Here is an 8,955-nt window from a genome sequence, read left to right as displayed (position 1 = left end):
TGTGTGCGAGCCCCACAAGCAACAGAGATGTGCAAACACAACAACACAAACGAGCAAAATACAAGAATGGCCAACCTGAAACTAATAAATATATGTACAATATATAATAGTGTATGCATTTCTGGATGTGTATACTAAATATTTTCCTACGTGTGTGTGTGTGTGTGTGTGTGTGTGTGTATACACATTTTTACAAATTAAATAGTAAAAAAATAAAATAAAATAATAATAATAATAATAATAATAATAATAATAAAATATATAAAATATACAGAGTTGAATATGTGCAAAACAAGTGGCATTTATATACAGTGTGGAGTGCATAATGTTGAAAACTCTTGCTCTGTATTTGAGAGAGAAATTCAAAAGAGATGTGACCTGTCAAAAAAATTGCTAGTAAACGTAGCAGGTTCGGCCCTTTCAAGGTTACTGCTGAATGTAATGATGTGGGTGAAATGTACAATCCTGAACTCTGGCCTGAAGGGGCTCTGGTCCAGCGCTTTTATGAACCTCGTAAGCCCGGTACGGTGGTGCCAAGCACAGTGGATCCAGCACGGGAGATAACTGCGCCTTCTGGTACCAATGTATCAACATGAAGATGTCTATTCGGGTATTATCTTACAACTGTCGTGGTCTACGTTTGGGACAGAGTGCAGGGGATAAAGCTCGACGGATTGTTGTGGACAGTCTGCTTGCAGAATGTGACATTTTATGCTTGCAGGAGACATGGTTGTCCAAACAGGACCTGGGAAAACTTAACTGTCTAAATGCAAGTTTTTTGGGAGTGGGGGAATCAAAAACTGATCTCAGCACAGCTATAGTCAGAGGTAGTGGAGTGGTTGCTGTGCTTTGGGACAAAAAAATAGACCCCATGATAAAGCCCATTAGACTGAATGTAGACTGGTGTACTGGTATACAATATACACAGAATAATAGTAGTTTTATCATTCTTAATATTTATACTCCCTATGAATCTTGTGAAAATGAGCAAGACTACCTCAGTAGGCTGGCTTTTATTAATGCATTTATTCAAGACAACAATACTTACAGTATATATGTTTTGGGTGATTTTAATGCTGATCTCACAGACAGCAGTTCTCAGTTTGCTGACCATTTAACCCACTTTTGTGAAGTTAATAATCTTATCCTGCCTACCAAAGTGTTACTGCCTGCAGACAGCTATACATACATAAGTGAAGCCTGGCATAGTACATCATGACTGGACCACCGTATCTGTACAGCTGATGGACATGCAGCTTTAGCAAACATGACTATTAGGTATGAGGTAACTGTGTCAGACTTTTGGTTTTACTGTGAATGTGGAACAAATGCCAGCAACAACTGGAAATAACATTGCTAATATTGCTACCAGTGTAAAATTAGACTGGTCAGCATTTAGTGAAGATGATTTCTTAGCTTATCATAGTAACACCGATATACAGCTGAACAACATTTCTTTGCCCAAAGAAGCTATTTTGTGAAAGGATGTCACCTGTAAGAATGCTGTGCATAAACATTTACTCTGCTCCATGTATGATGATATAGTGACTGCTCTGTATGAAAGTGGTACACTGCTTGATAAACAACACAAGCATAAGAAACCTAACATCAGACCTGGCTGGAAAGAACATGTATCCACGTACCATGATGAAGCTCGCATAGCTTATAAATGTTGGGCCATGGCTGGAAGACCTAAACAAGGCCCAGAATTTGAACAGAAAAAATGTGCGAATGCCAGATATAAGTACGCTGCTCGCTTTAAAACTAAAAATGAGCAAATGCTGAGAGCAGATTCTTTGGCCAGGAAAATGCTGTGAAATAATAGGACAGATTTTTGGAAAGAGGTGAAAGCTCTTAATAACTGTAAACCATCTCTACCATCAACTGTTGAAGGTGTTTCTGGGGCAGATAACATTGCAGCATTATGGAGACAGCATTACAGTGCGTTGTTTAACTGTATAAAAAGTGAACGATGTGAGGACAATTTTGACATGAGTAATGACACAATAAGTGTAAGGACATATGAAGTATATGAAGCCATTCATAGGTTATCTGATAATAAAGCTTCTGGTTTGGATCACATCACTGCAGAACATATAAAACATGCTAGTTTAAGGCTAGCTCCTCTTCTAGCACTCTGCTTCACTGGGTTTATGATTCATGGCATATTACCAGACTCAATGCTGTGTATTTTACTGGTACCAGTTATGAAGGACAAAGCTGCAAAAGTGAGCTGTTTGGATAATTACAGGCCGATTGCACTAGCCAGTATTTTATCTAAGGTGTTAGAAAGAATCTTGTTTGACAGAGTTAGTGTGTTCATCTCTTCTCTGGATAATCAGTTTGGCTTCAAACCAAAGCACGGCACTGACATGTGCATATGTGAACTCAAGGAAATAGTTTGTATAGGGCTAAAAATTCATCTGTCCTCATCTGTTTCATTAATGCCTCTAAGGCAGTGGTCCCCAAACTACGGCCTGTGGGCCGGATACGGCCTGCCTCCACATTTGTCCCGGCCCCCTGAACAATATTAGAGATGCATTATTTTTTCCCTCGCATTATTATTTTTTCAGTCTGGCCACGCGATCGACACTAATGCACCCATAGAACACTGGGGTGTAGTGGGCCTGCCCGACTGAATCTCTGGAAATGTTTCCTCATGTCAATAAAGCTCATTTGATTTGAATTGTAAACCACACTAAACCGCACTTTTCCCAGAACGTGAACGTGACCCGTCTGAACTGGAATCTGCATACGGAGATGTGCTGTACTAGACAATGGTTGAGCCGCGGCAGAGTTTTGAGGCGTTTTTACGAGCTGCTACCCGAAATTAACGCATTTCTTCATTCAAAAGGCAAAACGGTCCCAGAGCTGATCGACGCAGAATGGAAGTGGCACCTCGCATTTTTAACAGACGTGACGGAAATGCTGAACGGCCTTAACTTGCAGCTACAAGGCCAGGGGAAACTCATTTGCAACATGTATTCCCTGCATTTGAGTTGAAACTAGCGCTGCTTTTGGAACAAGTGAAAAAGCACAACTTCACCCATCTCCCTGCTACCCAAAACCTTTCTGCAGAGAACCCAGCGGTCCCGTTCCCAGCTGAAAAGTGTGTGGAAGCACTGGAAATGCTGAAGGCGGAGTTCAGTGTGTGATTCCGTCAACTACATGTCCATGCAAAAGAAATCCGTCTTTTCCAAAACCCCTTTGTTGCCGACATCGATGAAGCCCAGCCTTTTTATCAGTTTGAGCTGGTCGAGTTACAGAACTGTGATGTTCTGAAAGACCCATTCAAGCCCAACAGTCTCGTTGACTTCTATGCCGCCCTCCCAAATGACACGTACCCTAACATAAAAAAAACATGCAATGAAGATGTCCACACTTTTTGGCAGCACGTATATCTGCGAGCAAACCTTTTCACGCATGAAACTCATGAAAACTCCGATGAGATCAAGATTGACAGATGAACATCTGCATCAGTGTTTGAGACTGGCTGTGACTAGAATGGAACCGGACATTCAACTTCTCACCGGCCAGATGCAGGCCCACAGTTCACACTGATGAACATACAGTACATAGGTAAGCTCACTTTTGAGACTTGAATAAGTTATTCTGAGTATAAACAAATATAATCATAATAAAATCTACTGGGATAAAATCCATCTCCACAACCATACTGGTATTGAAATGTTTTGTGCTGTGTAGGTGCTGTATCACTTAGTTTGGTTTCTCAGCCTGCTTGCTTTGTGGTTTTCAGAGGGAAGTTGATGAGAGAAAGCAAACAGTGGTGTCTACTAGGCTACCCTACTGGCACCTACAAAACTGGATTATAAGGAAAGAACACAAGAACTTTGAGAGACTGCTCATATGAGTCAATTAAGAGATTCTGCTCTGACAACTGAAGCTTAAGATTGCGCACGGCCAGTGTTGGGAAGGTTACTTTTAAAATGTATTCCATTACAGAATACAGAATACATGCCCCAAAATGTATTCTGTAACGTATTCCGTTACGTTACTCAATGACAGTAACGTATTCTGAATACTTTGGATTACTTAATATATTATCGTGCTTTTTACAACAACGTGAATGTACTATTGCTGTGTGATTTATTACTATTACTGAAGGTCCGCGACTCCGAACTGTAGTAAAGGGACCTCTGACTAATAAGGCGGGGTCCCTGTCGGCTCGTAGCCGAAAAATAGCTTTACTTTGTTGTGTGGGTCAACTCTGCTTGCGAGAGACAGAGAGAGGCGTTGAAAGGCTGCTCCAACGGAACTTATTGTTTTCAGAGGAAAACACGAACACGGTGTACAGTCGAGTCTTAATAGCTTACTTACAACTGGGCTCGTCAGGCACTCTTCTTGGCTGCAGTGGTTATTATTATATTTACATGCTTCCAGCTCCCATTTTTCCTCGATGACAACTCGTACCTTTCCACTCCCCTTTTTCTCCCTCCTCGCGCTCACAGACCCATAACGTGTATGGCAGTCCATTCTCCCTGCAGCACGGACTACACTGCCCATGATGCTACATTCTTTAGAGCTATGCTTGTAGCATTCTGCCTGTTAGCTTAGCACAACAACAACAACAACGAAAAGGCCTCTCTCACCCAGGAAACACACAGTCGCAGAGAGAGAGAGTGTGTCGCCCTGTAACCATGGCAACCATAACGCTGCCGCCTGGAACAACAGAACGTAGCTGTCAAACCAAACCCAAACAGTCCTGACCCGCGACAAAATGAAACAGGAAAGTACCGCAGTGTAATCCATTTATTTCAACAAAGTAACTGTATTCTAAATACCACCTTTTTAAACGGTAACCGTAACGGAATACAGTTACTCATATTTTGTATTTTAAATACGTAACGGCGGTACATGTATTCCGTTACTCCCCAACACTGCGCACGGCACAACAGAAACTTTCTTTCTGTGAAGAACCCAGAGAGGGTTATTTGGTTATTATTGATTTCAGAAATACTGTTATTATATATTTCCTGACTTTTTTTCTGTGAAGAACCCAAAGAAGGTTATTTGATTATTTATTGATGTCATAAATAGTGTTATTAAGTATTTCCTACGTTAATTTTTTCTGTGAAGAACCCAAAGAGGGTTATTTGATCTCGGAAAGGGTTATTAATATTTGGTTATGTGCGGCTTTCTGGAAAACAATAAAGGTTAACATTTCGGCAAACCTGCGATTATCACACTTTTTCTGTTAAAAACTGACCCTGGCCCCCATCAGAGAAGGGAAAAGTTATGTGGCCCTCACTGGAAAAAGTTTGGGGACCCATGCTCTAAGGCTTTTGATCGAGTGAACCACAGAAAACCTTTTGATAAACTGAAGAGACGGGGAGTTCCTCAATACATCGTGAGGATTCTCTCTTACTGGTACGCTCATCAGAACATGCAGGTTAAATGGGGAAGCAGTATTTCTGCCCCCTTTGGCGTCAGCAATGGTGTTAGACAGGGTGGGATTTTGTCTCCAATTTTATTTAATTTATATGTTGATGATTTGTCCATACAGCTGAGAGCCTGTGTATATTAGGTAAAACATTGATAAATCATCTCATGTATGCAGATGACCTGGTTGTTTATAGTCCAAGCAGTGCTGGGTTACAGGATCTTCTCAATGTCTGTACTGAATATGGTGTGCAATATGACATGAAGTACAATGCTGCTAAAAGTGCTGTTTTGATATGTAGAACCAAGCAGGATAAACAGCTAAATTTCCCTTTGTTTAAACTGGCACAAAAAACTCTTGAAGTTCATAAAAAGGTGAAATACCTCGGGGACTTTATTACTGAGAAAATGAATGATGATGATGACATATACAGACAGCGGTGTGAGCTCTATGTCCAGGCAAATGCTACTGCACGCAAATTCAGCTTTTGTTCACTTCCAGTTAAAGTGGCTTTGTTTAAAGCGTATTGCACACCGATATATACTGCCCCCTTGTGGTCATCCTACAAACACTGTAGCATGCAGAAGCTGCATGTTGCATATAATGATGCGATAAGAATCTTTTGGAGGGGTAGTGCCAGCCAGATGTTTGTAGCTGTGTGTGTTTGGACTTTTAAAGCACTTTTAAGAAAGCTAATGTTCAATTTTAGAGAACGACTGGATGGTTCGAGTAACAGTATAATTTTAGCGCTCACAGATCCAACGGTTCCCGTTACTCATCCAGTCTGAGAAAGCACTGGTTGAAGTGTTTGTGTATTTATTGATTTCTTTTAAGTAATTGTGTTTTATGTATATTATGGTGTTATATTTTTACAAATGCTTTATATATTTACAGTGGGGCAAAAAAGTATTTAGTCAGCCACCGATTGTGCAAGTTCCCCCACCTAAAATGATGACAGAGGTCAGTAATTTGCACCAGAGGTACACTTCAACTGTGAGAGACAGAATGTGAAAGAAAAATCCATGAATCCACATGGTAGGATTTGTAAAGAATTTATATAAAAAAAAAGAAAAACACCCAGCACGCCCCTGCGGGCGTTTTATCCTTCAAGCTCGGGTCCTCTACCAGAGGCCTGGGAGCTTGAGGGTCCTGCGCAGTATCTTAGCTGTTCCCAGGACTGCGCTCTTCTGGACAGAGATCTCCGATGTTGTTCCTGGGATCTGCTGGAGCCACTCGCCTAGCTTGGGAGTCACCGCACCTAGTGCTCCGATTACCACGGGGACCACCGTTACCTTCACCCTCCACATCCTCTCGAGCTCTTCTCTGAGCCCTTGGTATTTCTCCAGCTTCTCGTGTTCCTTCTCGTGTACAGATGTTCCTGTACACTATGCCGGCCACTTGGTTATGGCGTTCCATGTATGCCTTGCCTGCCTTGCCTGCCTTGCCTGCTAGCATCTTGCACCCTGCTGTTATGTGCTGGATTGTCTCTGGGGCATCTTTACACAGCCTGCACCTGGGGTCTTGCCTGGTGTGATAGACCCCAGCCTCTATGGATCTTGTGCTCAGAGCTTGTTCTTGTGCTGCCATGATTAGTGCCTCTGTGCTGTCTTTCAGTCCAGCTTTGTCCAGCCACTGGTAGGATTTCTGGATATCAGCCACCTCCTCTATCTGCCGGTGGTACATACCGTGCAGGGGCCTGTCCTTCCATGATGGTTCCTCGTCTGCCTCCTCTTTCTTGGGTTTCCGCTGCCTGAGGTATTCACTGAGCACTCGGTCACTTGGGGCCATCTTCCTAATGTATTCTTGGATGTTCGTTGTCTCATCCTGGACTGTGGTGCTGACACTCACCAGTCCCCGGCCCCCTTCCTTCCGCTTAGCGTACAGCCTCAGGGTGCTGGATTTGGGGTGAAACCCTCCATGCATGGTAAGGAGCTTTCTTGTCTTTATGTCAGTGGCTTCTATCTCCTCCTTTGGCCAGCCTATTACCCCAGCAGGGTACCTGATCACGGGCAGGGCGTACGTGTTGATGGCCCGGATCTTGTTCTTACCATTCAGCTGACTCCTCAGGACTTGCCTGACCCTCTGCAGGTACTTGGTGGTTGCAGCTTTTCTAGCGGCCTCTTCATGGTTCCCATTCGCCTGTGGGATCCCCAAGTACTTGTAACTGTCCTCTATGTCTGCAATGTTGCCTTCTGGAAGTTCAATCCCCTCAGTTCTGACTACCTTCCCTCTCTTTGTTACCATCCGACTACACTTCTCCAGTCCGAACGACATTCCAATGTCATTGCTGTATAGCCTGGTAGTGTGGATCAGTGAATCGATGTCTCGTTCACTCTTGGCATACAGCTTGATGTCATCCATGTACAGGAGGTGGCTGACAACTGCTCCGTTCTGTAGTCGGTATCCGTAGCCAGTCTTATTAATGATCTCACTGAGGGGGTTCAGGCCTATGCAGAACAGCAGTGGGGACAGAGCATCTCCTTGGTAGATCCCGCACTTGATGGTGACTTGTGCTATGGGCTTGGAGTTGGCCTCTAGTGTTGTACGCCACATCCCCATTGAGTTCCTGATGAAGGCTCTTAGGGTCCCATTGATCTTGTACAATTCTAGGCATTCCAGTATCCAGCTGTGGGGCATTGAGTCATAGGCCTTCTTGTAATCAATCCAGGCAGTGCACAGGTTGGTCAGTCTGGTCTTGCAGTCTCGGCTGATTGTTCTGTCTACCAGTAGCTGGTGTTTTGCGCCTCTGGTATTCTTGCCAATTCCTTTCTGTGTCCCGCTCATGTATTGACCCATGTGCCTGTTCATCTTAGCCGATATGATGCCTGACAGGAGCTTCCATGTAGTACTGAGGCAGGTTATTGGTCGGTAGTTGGAGGGGACCGGTCCCTTCTTGGGGTCCTTGGGGATCAGGACCGTCCGGCCTTCAGTTAGCCATTCCGGGTGTCTCTCGTTAACTAGCAGCTGGTTCATTTGTGCTGCCAGACGCTCGTGGAGTGCAGTCAGCTTCTTCAGCCAGTAGGCGTGAACCATGTCGGGCCCTGGTGCTGTCCAACTCTTCATACTGGAGACCCTTTCTTGGATATCTGCCACTGTGATGGTTACTGGACCCTGTTCAGGGAGGTCGCTGTGGTCAGCCCTCAGATCCTCTAGCCACTGAGCATTGCCGTTATGGGTTGCATCCTTCTCCCATATGCTCTTCCAGTATTGCTCCGTCTCCAGCCTTGGTGGTGCTGTTCTCTTATTGTTCCCTTGCCACTGAGAGTACACCTTTGCTGGTTCTGTGGAGAACAGCTGGTTTATTCTCCTGCCTTCTATCTCTCTGGTGTACCTCCTCAAGCGGCTGGCCAAGGCTGTGAGTCTTTGCTTGGCAGTTTCCAAGGCCTCAGGTATGGACAGCTTGCTGTATTTCTTAGGCACCTTATTTGTCGCACCTTTCTGCAACTCCGTTAGTTGGCTAACCTCTCTCCGTGCTACTTTGATCTTGCCCTCTAGCCTCCTTCTCCATGGAGGGTACTGCCCCTTGTCGCTGTTCAACTTGTAGCCAAGCATCT

General features: G+C 44.0%; 1 pseudogene; it reads left to right on the top strand.

The window, feature by feature from the left end:
• The first annotated feature begins 592 nt into the window (after nt 1–592).
• Nucleotides 593–2,534, top strand: LOC146575404 (uncharacterized; annotated as a pseudogene).
• Nucleotides 2,535–8,955: the final 6,421 nt, after the last annotated feature.

The sequence above is a fragment of the Mchenga conophoros genome, linkage group LG4, assembly GCF_057382185.1.
Source record: "Mchenga conophoros isolate Kocher_MC1m ecotype Shallow Benthic linkage group LG4, M_conophoros_male_GT1.1, whole genome shotgun sequence".
NCBI classification, from domain to species: Eukaryota; Metazoa; Chordata; class Actinopteri; order Cichliformes; family Cichlidae; genus Mchenga; species Mchenga conophoros.
Note: the sequence above shows the minus strand (reverse complement) of the source record. Positions and strands in the feature narration are given on the sequence as shown.